Genomic DNA, 12101 nt, shown 5'->3' with positions numbered 1-12101 from the left:
TTACCCACACCCATGTGCCATTCACAGGGTCATCCACAAGGACAGACACACGCCACTGTATCTTCTCGGGATGAAGACTTGGCACTCTGCAGAGATCCACATGCCCGTGTGGAAATTACCCATGGACGTGTGACCATCACAAGGTCTCTCACAAGGGTATACGCACGCCCCTGTGCCTTCTCAGGATGGAGAAGTTGAGCTCTTAATAAAAACACACGCCCATCCACGCATCTGTGTGTCTTCTCTGGATGACTCAGAAAAACAACAAACTCTGCAGAAAAATTTATGCAACACTTATACACATACAGAGACTACATAAACACTGAAAATTTTATCAGAGACTTATAGAAACATTCTCAAAATGACCTAAAACTTCACCAGTCACATTAAAGCACACTTGATAAGTGCTTGTGCGATAAGAATGTGAAATGTTCTTTCCTTATGATGAGCATTACTTTTATAAGGTTTTGACGCTAATATGTGTGTATTTATGTTACTTTCATGCAGATAGGGTTGTGAGGCCGAATATTAGAGAAAGAAACCAATGTGGATCGTAAATGCACCATTTGGAGGAAATCTTGAGAAGGTTCAAGCGCAAAGACATAAGTCGGGTTCGAAATGCTGGAATGTGTGCCAACCTCCTCGTATTCAAGTTAGCAGCTTGTCGAAGAAGGATGAAAACAGAGAATCCACATGGGCGTTTGAAAATTCCATACGGCCGTATGAAAAATCCATAGGGGCACCCACAGGGGCGTGTGGATTCCCGATTCCAGCCCTTTAAAAGGCAATTTTAGCCCCGATTGCAGCATTCTTTTCTCCATCTTTTTCGCAACATGAGAGAGGGTTTCGGCTAGGGTTTTGAGAGATATTAGCTAGGGATTTAGAGAGGTTCTATAGCTCTGACATCTTGCTCCATTTGGAAGAAAGTTAGTGGGAGAGCTTTCATCGGCATCAATCCGGCGAGGTGTATCCTAGGCCTAACAAAAAGACCCTTGGACGAGTAGAGGACTCTCCACAAGACCATCGCCAAGACTATTGAGGGGCTTTTCTATGGATTCTTTGCTTTTACATTTGATTTCATTGATTGTAATTTGCTCCATGGAGAGCTAAATCCCCTAGTGGGTACTTGGGTATTTGTGAACCCTAGGATGTATTCGTTTTATTGAACCTCTTTATTATGCTTTCAATTAATTGATGTTTTATTTGAGTTCCAATCTTGAATGCTTGATTGTATGGCTATTCCCTTAGAGTGACACTAGGGTTGAGAGTTCTTGTTGGTAACTCTGTGAGTGAGTGACACACCACGAGAGTTAGACAAAGCTAGATTGGAGAGGGTCGAGAGGGTGTGTCGAGAGGTAGAGGAGTGTCCCCTTTCCCCTCCAGTGTGACTTATTCTACCTCCATTTCCTCAAGTTCTTTGTGGTCATAGTAGAGTGAATGGGCTAAAGGATGACCTTCCGCTGGGGCTTAGTTGCTGGTGCAACGGAGTGAATCGTGAAAGTGATTTTAGCACCTAGGTCTTAATTGTGGCTAAGGACCTTTCACCTAGACCAAAGGGTAAGGTCTACATCTAGGAAGATGATTTATCACTTGGAATCCCTAGAACTCATTGCAATTCTATACGAGTGCGTGGTTGAGAGGTTATTCAATTTCTCCTCCGGGACATGTATAGAGTTAGGCATGGTTGACCTTAGATTTGGGACCATGTATTTAAGGATCTCCACAATTCATTATTGCATCAGTTAGAAAGTATAATAGAGGGTTCTTGCACTTGAAACGATTGTTCGAAGGGGAATAATATCCGGGTACCCTATTTATATCGATTGCCTTACCATCTCCTTTACTTGTGCTCTCTTTATTGTTATTTTACTTTTGTTTTTTACATCTTGTCACACATATCACTATTTATCTTTCACTTAGTTTAAAAACAATTTAAGTGTTTTTATTCCCTACTCCGTGTGGATACGATACCCCACTCATCTGGGATTTTATTACTTTGACAAACCCGTGCAGTTGCGCGATATACGCAAGGGGCGTTTATCAACACTCAAACACCAACGATCCACGAGAAAAACACAGCAATAGCATGTAAAAAGCAAGACACCAACACTAAAGCTTTAATTCATGCAAACACTAAACTAAGACCTAGAAAAACAGTAAAGACTTGGGTTACCTCCAAAGAAGTGCTTGTTTAACGTCACTAAGCATTACGTACCAGTCCTTACCTAACGGGGGTTCATGAATAAAGAATACTTCCTTGTCATTGCTACTAACCTCGCAACCAAAATATGGTTTGAGCCGATGTCCGTTTACCTTAAATGTACCCTTCTTAAGATGGGTGATTTCAATAGCCCCATGGGGTGATACTTGAGTGATAGTATATGGACCAAACCATCTAGACTTAAGTTTGCCCAGAAATAATTATAGGTGAGAACTAAACAATAGAACCTGATCACCTACTTTGAACTCTTTCGAATTCTTGATATGCTTGTCATTCCACTTCTAAATTCTTTCCTTATAAATCCTAGCATTCTCAAATGCCTTCAGCCTCCATTCATCCAGTTCATTGAGGTGAAGCATTCTTTGTTCCCCCACTTTGCTTAAGTCAACATTCATTTCCTTAATTGCCCAATATGGCTTGTGCTCAAGTTCCATAGGTAGGTGACATAATTTACCATAAACCAAGTTGTAGGGAGTGGTCCCTATCAGAGTCTTGTACGTTGTTCGGTGAGCCCAAAGTGTGTCATCCAATCATTCTAACCAATCCTGCTTTCCTTGTTCCACTGTCTTTATTAAGATTCTCTTAAGCTCTCTATTAGTGACCTCCACTTAAACACTAGTCTGCAGGTGGTAGGGAGTAGCGAGGCGATGATGCACTCTATAACTCTTGAATACCTTTTCAAGTTGAGCATTGCAAAAATGCGTTCCTCGATTAATGATAATAATTCGTAGGGTTCCAAATCGGGCGAACAACCTTTTCAAAAATTTCACCACAGTTCTAGCATCATTACTATGCAAAGCTTGAGCCTCCACCCATTTGGAGACATAATCAATGGCCACCAGGATATATTAATTACCATTAGATTTCGGAAATGGCCCTATGAAAGCAATGCCCCACACATCAAATACCTCCCAAAATTGCATTAGGTTCTGAGGCATTTCATCCCTTCGAGAATGATTCCCTGCTCTTTGACAACTGTCACATCAAAGAACAAACTGATATGCATCCTAAAACAAAGTCGGCCAATAGAATATGGCAGCCAAAGCCTTCTCAGCAGTTCTACTCGAAGCATAATGCCCTCGAACCAGTCCTAAGTGAAAATGTGCCGGGGACGTCCCCAACCGCTCTTCCCATGATACACATCTCTAGACCACATGATCCCGAACAAATGCGAAACAAGAATGGATCATCCCAAAAATAATTCTTTAGATCACTGAAGAACTTTTTCTTTTGTTGGAAGGTTAGGCATTGCTTAAGAACTTTCCCCGGTAAGTAATTTGCAAAATTCGTGAACCATGGGCTGTCACTTGATGCCAAACCCTGGATTGAATACAAAATGCTCTTCAGGAAAGAAATCGTTAATTTCTCTACTTGATGGCTCTTACCCTTCACAAACCTCTAATCGAGATAAATAATCTGTAACCACATTTTTGGTACCTCTCTTATCTTTTATCTTTATATCAAACTCTTGCAAAAGTAAAATCTATCAGCTCAAGCTCGGTTTAGCATCGGCCTTGTTCATGAGATAACGAAGTACCAAGTGATCTATAAATATAGTGACCCTAGATAAGATAAGGTACAGTCTGAACTTATTAAAAGCAAACACCACTGCTAATAGCTTTTTTTCTATAGTAGTGTAGGTCTCTTGAGCACTTGTGAGAGTCTTAGTAGCGTAATATATCAGTTGGAACTGTTTACCTTTCCTCTGCCCCAAAATTGCTCCCATAGCATAATCACTGGCATTGCACATGAGCTCGAATGGTTTGTTCCAATCTGGTGTGATCAAAATTGGTGCTTGCACTAATTTCTCTTTCAACAAATTAAAAGCAGTCAAGCAATCATTTATGAAATCAAAGGGAGCATCCTTTTCGAGGAGTTTTGTCAACGGATGTGTGATCTTCAAAAAATCCTTGATGAACCTTGTGTAGAAACCTGCATACCCTAAGAAACTACAAACTCCCCACATTCATTAGTGGAGGAAGTTTATCTATGACTTCAATCTTTGCCTTGTCTACTTCCATCCCCATTTGGGAAATCTTGTGACCAAGGACAATGCTTTCTTGGACCATAAAGTGACAATTTTCACAATTATGAACAAGATTTGCCTCCTTGCATCTCACTAACAATCTCTACAAATTTCTTAAACAAATTTCAAAAGAGTCTCCAAACACTGAGAAATCATCCATGAACACCTCCGTGATATCTTCTATGAGATCATCAAAAATAGCAGTCATACAACGTTGGAATGTCGCCAGTGCAATGCGTAATCTAAAAGGCATTCTTCTATAAGCAAAAGTACCATAGAGGTAGGCAAATGTTGTCTTCTCTTGGTCTTATGGGGCAATAGGAATCTAAAAATATTCTGACATACTGTCAAGGAAGCAATAAAACTGATGCCCAACCAAACATTCCAACATCTGAACAATAAACGGCAGTGGAAAGTGATCCTTTCAAGTTGCATCATTTAACCTCCTATAATAAATCCAAACGCGCCAACTTGTAACTGTCTTGGTTGGAATTAATTCATTTATTTCATTTCTCGCCACTGTTATCCCTCCTTTCTTCGGGACTACTTGAGTTGGACTTACCCAAGCACTATCGGTAATGGGGTAAATAATTACTTTATCCAACAGTTTTATTACCTCTGTCTTGACAACTTCCTTTATATTCGGGTTCAATCTTCTTTGAGGTTAAATCACAAACTTGTAATTGTCCTCCATTAGGATTTAATGATTGCAGAATGAATGATTAATGCCCTTTATGTCAGAAATCTTCCAAGCGAAGGCAGATTTATGTCACTTCAACATGTTCACCAGCTTGGTCCTCTGATCTGTAGAGAGATTTTAAGCTATAATGATAGCGAGCTTCAACATTTTTGCCAGAAAAACACATTCCAAATGTGCGGGCAAAGCATTATGTTCCAAATCGGGAGGTTCTTCAATGGATGGTCGTAACTTGCTCTCCTTTAATCTATCAATCTCCTCGAACTGTGTTGATTCTTGTTCAACAGTATCCTCTAAACTATTTTCTAGTGCTTGTTGGTTTGAATGGTATTTAATAATTTCCACATTTTCTGTTTCTTAAGTTTTTTGAACTGCACTAGAAATACTCAATAAGAAAATTTCATGGCTTTGTTCTTGACTGAGTGATTCAAACTGAGCAAGAACCCTTTTCAAGCTTTCGTCCTGATAATAATTCTTAGATGGCAGTGCTGACTTTTCAAACTGATCCAACACACTAACTAGCTCCCAATTCTAATCCTGATTATTAATCAATTTCTCCGCAAGAATAACTAATCCTGGATTGCCCTTGCATGAAACAGCATGAAGTGGATTGCATTACAAACAACTGTATCTTCTGTTCTATGTCCTCAACCATTACCATGATCGTATCAAATAATTCACTTGAGTTAATCATCTTTCCTATAATCAAAGAAAGAAAAACAAATCAGAACCATAGAACAATAAGAAAGTGTGAAATAGAACAAGTGATGACTAGCTAGAATAGCAAACTGTAAAATGCTTCCAAAACACCTATTCCCCGACAACGGCGCCAAAAACTTGACACACCCCTTGCACATGTGTGCCGCAGGTGTATGGGTTGTTGAAGTAATAAAGTACCCCGGTGAGTGGATAGTCATATCCATAGGGAATAGTTATTCAGAAGCAAGTAGTAGTGCTATTTAGCTATAGAGTAAACTGATTTGTGAATTGAGTGAACAATATCAATGCAAAATAAAAATAAAGAAAGGAGAAGAGAAAGTAATAGAAATAAGGAGGGAAATCAATAGTAAAACGGGGTACCCAAATAATGCTCACCCTAGGACTATTATTTCAAGTGCAAGACTAATATCATGCCCCCTAATTGAAGTTTAATGAGACATGGAAATCCAAAGACACACGGTCCCAAACCTAAGGTCAACCAGGACTAACCTTTACACTATGCCCCGGCGGAAAGGGATACTCTCGAGGCCTCACACTGTGTAGAGTTGCTTGAAGCTCTAGAGATTCCAAGTGATAAACCCTATTCCCTAATATAGATCTAGCCCTTTGGCCCAGGAAAAAGACCACCTAGTCACGATTAAGCCCCTGCACCAAGGATTATTTCAACACTTCACTCTATTGCTCATGCAACTAAGAGTTTGTCTCCTAGCACTTCACTCTATCATGACTACAAAGAACTCTAGGAACTCAATGTCGAATATTGTGGAACCGCTCCAAAAACCTAGCCAAAAGCCTCTCCAAACCCTAACCGCCTATCCCCAAAAGATAGGGAAAAGATAGGAAGAAGATCCCCAAATAAAACTCTCAAAGCAGTATTTATAAGGCTGGAATCGGGCATCCACATGGGCGTGTGGAATTTTCACACGCCCGTGTGAATTTCTAGAACACTTTTTTCTTGCTATAGTACTTCGATGGAATGCTCCCAAATTCACTCTTTTCATCAAGACCACATGATTGGGAACACATCCACACGGTAGATCATGGTGTGTCTTCAATGAAACCACATTGATGAAGCTCTTGATAATATTGCACAAGTTGGAACATGTGAGTGTGACTGCTTTTGTGCCCCTCCACTTTGTGCACTAACTTGAGCACAATGGAGGTTGGCACACACCCACATGTCCTTGAGCACAACTCATGTCTTCATCTTTGTTCGATCTAAGAACTTCATCAACAATCACTCCCGCAGTCTACTTTTCCTTCCTTTCTTCCAAATTTGTCTCCACAACCCTAAATGCACCAAAGAACACAAATACACATGAATGAACTATAAAATTTGAGAAACTTAATGCTCAATATAAGAAAAGTATACTTCGTATTACTTATATACAAGCACTTATCAAAGATGGCCCTTTTAACTCCAGTTTTTAGGGTTTTACCCTCATCTTTGTTCAGGGATTTAACTCTCCACCGGGAAGACTTTGAAGAGGATGAAGATCAGACTCCACCACACATCCTAAGGAGATCAAGGAGGAGTTGGAGGCACAAGAGAAGTGGGGTTGAGCATTGACACAACCCTTTGACTATTGTTTCAAGTAAAGATACAAGAGAACAAGCAAAAGGAATAAGGAGAGGCAATCGATAGTAAAATGGGGTACTCGAACAATGCTCACCCTAGGACTATTGGTTCAAGTGTAAGACTAATATCATGCCCCCTAATTGAATTTTAACGAGTCATGGAAATCCAAAGACACACGATCCCAAACCTAAGGCCAAATGTGACTAATCCTAACACTATGCAAGCAATCCATAGAGAAAACCCCCTTGCAATCCGTATCAATGGTCTTGTGGAGCCGCCTCATCTTCTCCAAAGCTTCCCTTGTCAAACTTTGGGCACACCTTGCCGAATCAATGCCGACGAAAGTCCCCCAATAGTTCTCCTCTAAAGGAACTCGATGTCGAATGCCATAGAGCCACTCTAAAAACCTAGCCAAAAGCCTCTCCAAACCCTAGCCACCTCTCCCCAGAAGATAGGCAAAAGATAGGAAGAAGATCCCCAAATAAAACTCTCAGAGGGATATTTACAGTGATTTTGCTACAATATTTGGTACAGTAAACTACTACTATACTTCACCGGAATGCTCCTGAATCCACTCTTTTCATTGAGACCAAATGAATGGGCACGCATCCATGCGGTAGATCACGTCATGTCTTCAATGAAACCACATTGACGAAGCTCTTGATAATGTTGCACAAGTCGGTACATATGAGTGTGACTGCCTTTGAGCCCCTCCACTTTGTATATTCACTTGAACATAATGGAGGTTGGCACACACCCATATGTCTTTGAGCACAACTTGTGTCTTCACCTTTGTTCGATCCAAGAACTTCATCAACAATCACGTCTGCGACCTACTTTTGCTTCTTTTCTTCCAAACTCATCTCCACAACCCTAAATGCACAAAAGAACACAAATACACACGAATGAGGCATAAAATCTGGTAAAAGTAGTGGTCAATGTAAGAAAAGTATACTTTGTATTACTTATACACAAGCACTTATCAAGCGTATGGAACTTTGCGGGGAAAGTCAACTTGAGTAGAAGGGAGTCATTTCTTCTTTCTCTTGTTATTTATCTATGTCTTTCTCATTGTACCCATCCATGAAGGGCTAACTGGCCATGATGCCTCGAGATGTGAACTAAGTGGTCTTGTATACTTTGAACACATGATTTGCAATGATTACAGAGTTCTTAGTGTTTCTTGTGTTTAATCTTGTGATTTCATTACTTGATGGTTTGATTTGCATAGCTACGTAGGTAATTTAGTTATCTTGGCATAACTTGGTGTATTTGAGAACCATAGTTGCATCATTGCCTTAGGGGCACATACTTGAACCATAGAATGTACCATGTAACCATAAGAATCAAGTCAGTGTGCTATGACCCATAGGAATCATCATGAGGCATTGCTCTCTTGTTGCTGAAAACATATTCCTAATCCCTCGATCACTACCATCATTCACATTTACACTCTTAGTTCTTAATTCAATCTTTTCTCAATCTTTGCTTAACTGAACATCAGAAGATAGATTAGTACTTTAAGTCCAGCCCCTCGATCACTACCATCATTCACATTTACACTCTTAGTTCTTAGTTCAATCTTTTCTCAATCTTTTCTTAACCGAACATCAGAAGATAGATCAGTACTTTAAGTCCAGCCCCTGAGATTTAACAACCCTACCCCTCGTAGGGTACCACTGTATTACTTGTGTGCGACCCGTGCACTTGCTGACAACAAATCAATCACTATTTTCCCAATAAAAAAAGGCATGCCATGAAAAAATCAAAAGCCCTATCTAGCATGAATGACATTACACATGCCCATTGATAAGTGCTTGTGCGACATGAATGCGAAGCGCTCATTCCTTATGTTGAGCATTACTTTTCCCGGGTTTTTACACTAATATGTGTGTTTTTATGTTACTTTCGTGCAGGTAGGGTTGTGAGGCCGAGTATGAAGGAAAGAAGCCAATGTGGAGCACAATGCACCAATTTTGGAGGAAATCTTGCTAAGGTTCAAACGCGAATACATAGGTCGGGTGTGAGATGCTAGAGTGTGTGCCAACCTCCTCGTATTCTAGTTGGCACATCCATTTGGAGGGGCACAAGGGCAGTCAAACTCGAGCATTCCGACTTATGCACATAGAACAAGAGCTCCACCAACTTGTCTATCATTGAAGAAGCAAGTGATCCACGACGTGAACGTGTGCCCGTTTGCGTTACCCCGATGAAAGTATGGATTCGGGAAGCTATTCAGGCCGGATATTGTAGCAACACTGTGGAAATTATCCACACCCGTGTGGAAATTCCACATGGGCGTGTGAAAGACCCACAGGCCCGTGTAGTCGCCCGATTCCAGCCCTATTTAAAGCCGATTCAGCACCGATTTCAGCATTCTTCTCTCCATATTTTCCCCAACTTGAGAGAGGGCTTCGGCTAGGGTTTTGAGGGGTATTGGCTAGGGTTTTGGAGATGTTCTATGGCTCTGACATCGTCATTCCTAAGGAAGAAGGTTGGTAGGGGAGCTTCCATCGAGGGGTATCCTATACCGGACGAGGGAATCCTTGGACGACGAGTAGAGGACTCTCCAGAAGACCATCGACACGACTATCGAGGGGGTTTTTCTATGGATTCATTGCTTTTACATTCTATTTCTTTGATTGTACTTAGCTCCATGGAGAGCTAAACCCCTAGTGGGTACTTGGGTATTTGTGAACCCTAGGATATATTCGTTTCATTGAATCTCTTTATTATGCTTTCAATTAATTGATGTTTATTGTGAGTTCCAACCTTGAATGCTTGATTGTATGAACATCTCCCCTAGAGTGACACTAGGGTTGAGAGTTCTTTTTGGTAACCTTGTGAGTGAGTGACACACCACGAGTGTTAGACAAAGCTAGGTTGGAGAGGGTTGAGAGGGTGAGTCGAAAGGTACAGGAGTGTCCCCTTTCCCCTCCGACGTGATAGATTCTACCTCCGTTTCTCGAGTTCTTTGCGGCCATAATTGAGTGAATGGTCTAAGGGATGACTCACCGCTGGGGCTTAGTTGCGAGTGCAACGGAGTGAAGCGTTGAGGTGATCTTAGTATCTAGGGCTTAATCGTGGTTAGGGACCTTCCACCTGGACAAAAGGGTTAGGTCTATAATTAGGAAGAGATTTATCACTTGGAATCCCTAGAGGTCATTGCAACTCTATGCGAGAGGGTTGAGATTGTTCAATTTCTCCTCTAGGACATGTATGGAGTTAGGCATAGTTGACCTTAGATTTGGGATTATGTAATGAAGTATTTCCACGACTCACTAATGCATTGATTAGGAAGCATAATAGAAGGTTCTTGCACTTAAAGTAATCGTCCTAGGCGGAGCATTATCCGAGTACCCCATCTTTATCGATTGCTTTACCTTCTCCTTTACTCGTGCTCTCTTACTTGTTGCTTTTACCTTTGAGAATTGAATCATTGTCACACTTATCACTATTGATCTTTCACATAGATAAGAAGCGAATTAAGTGTTTTTTATTCCCTACTCCCCGTGGATTCGATACCCACTCATCCGTGATTATTACTTCGACAAACCCGTGCACTTGCGGGATATACGCAAGGTGACCTTGTCAAGTTTTTCGCGCCGTTGTCGGGGGCGTTTAGAGATACTTTGCACTTTGTTTTCTTAGCTATTTCACCATACATTCTATTTCATATGTTATTATTATATCATCGTTCTGATTTCTTTTTCTTTCTTTTTGGGTACAGCTCCAGGTTATGACCTGAGGGAATCACTCAATATTGATTGAAGGAGATCCTAAGCTTTAACGTACACTTAGAAGAAAAGGGAAAGAGCCTGTGCAAGAACAGTCTAATTTAACTGATTTGGAAGTGGAAGAATCTGAAAACCTGACAGAACAAAACAAGCAACAGCGAACATTATCCGATTATGACAGAACAGTATCGTGCGTCCCCTGATTACAGCTCAGAACTTTGAGTTGAAACCGGCATTAATCCACATGTTGCAGTAATCCGCACAGTTCAACGGTTTGGCCGATGAGGATCCAAACAGTCATATAGAGAGTTTTCTCGAGGTGTGTGATATGCTGAAGATAAACGGAGTGACGGATGATGCCATCAAGTTGAGAGCTTTCCCATTTTTCCTAAAGGGGAGAGTGAAGCAGTGGCTACACTCATTACCTAGAGCATCGATCACCACATGGGAGGAGATGGTAGAAGCTTTTCTTACCCGTTATTTCCCTCTCGGAAAACCTGGAAAGCTTAGGAATGAGATCTCATCCTTTGTTCAGTTGGAATTGGAGTCTCTATTTGACACATGGGAAAGGTTCAAGGAGCTCCTGAGAAAGTGCCCGCAACACGGATTCCCGGAGTGGATGATTGTTCAGACTTTTTATAATGGTTTGAATCTGAGTACAACGCAACTTTTGGATGCGGCAGCAGGAGGTACCTTAGGTAGCAAGACCCTAGATGAGGCCCGTCAGTTAATTGAAGAAATGGGGCTAAACAGCTACCAATGGAACGCTAGGGAGAAGAAAAAGGTGGCTGGTCTCCATGAATAGGTGTGGTAACTTCATTGGCGGCTCAAGTGGAGAGTTTGAGTAAGAAGTTAGATCTTCTAACTTCAAATAGAGTGGCGGCCGTGACTAATTGCAACGAGTGTGATGGAGGACATGCTCCCTCCGATTGCCCGATTTCTATTGGTGATGGTTCTTCGGTGGAGAACATTGATTTTGTAGGTAATGGCAGGAGACCTCAAGGAAACCCATATAGCAATACCTACAATTCGGGTTGGAAGAATCATCCCAATTTCTCATGGAGTAATCAGGGTCCACAAAAGGCGATGGGGCCACCGGGTTTCCAACAACAACAACAAGC

The 12101-nt window shown here is 41.2% G+C and overlaps 1 non-coding gene across 1 annotated transcript; it reads right to left on the bottom strand.

Annotated features, from left to right (window-relative positions):
* Positions 1–11482: 11482 nt before the first annotated feature.
* On the bottom strand, positions 11483–11589 carry LOC120268182. Its single transcript, XR_005538850.1, has one exon. It is a non-coding gene; the product is annotated as a small nucleolar RNA R71 (small nucleolar RNA).
* Between the last annotated feature and the right edge of the window lie 512 nt (positions 11590–12101).

This window comes from Dioscorea cayenensis, chromosome 8 (assembly GCF_009730915.1).
Source record: "Dioscorea cayenensis subsp. rotundata cultivar TDr96_F1 chromosome 8, TDr96_F1_v2_PseudoChromosome.rev07_lg8_w22 25.fasta, whole genome shotgun sequence".
NCBI classification, from domain to species: domain Eukaryota; kingdom Viridiplantae; phylum Streptophyta; class Magnoliopsida; order Dioscoreales; family Dioscoreaceae; genus Dioscorea; species Dioscorea cayenensis.
This window is presented reverse-complemented; position numbering and strand designations above follow the sequence as displayed.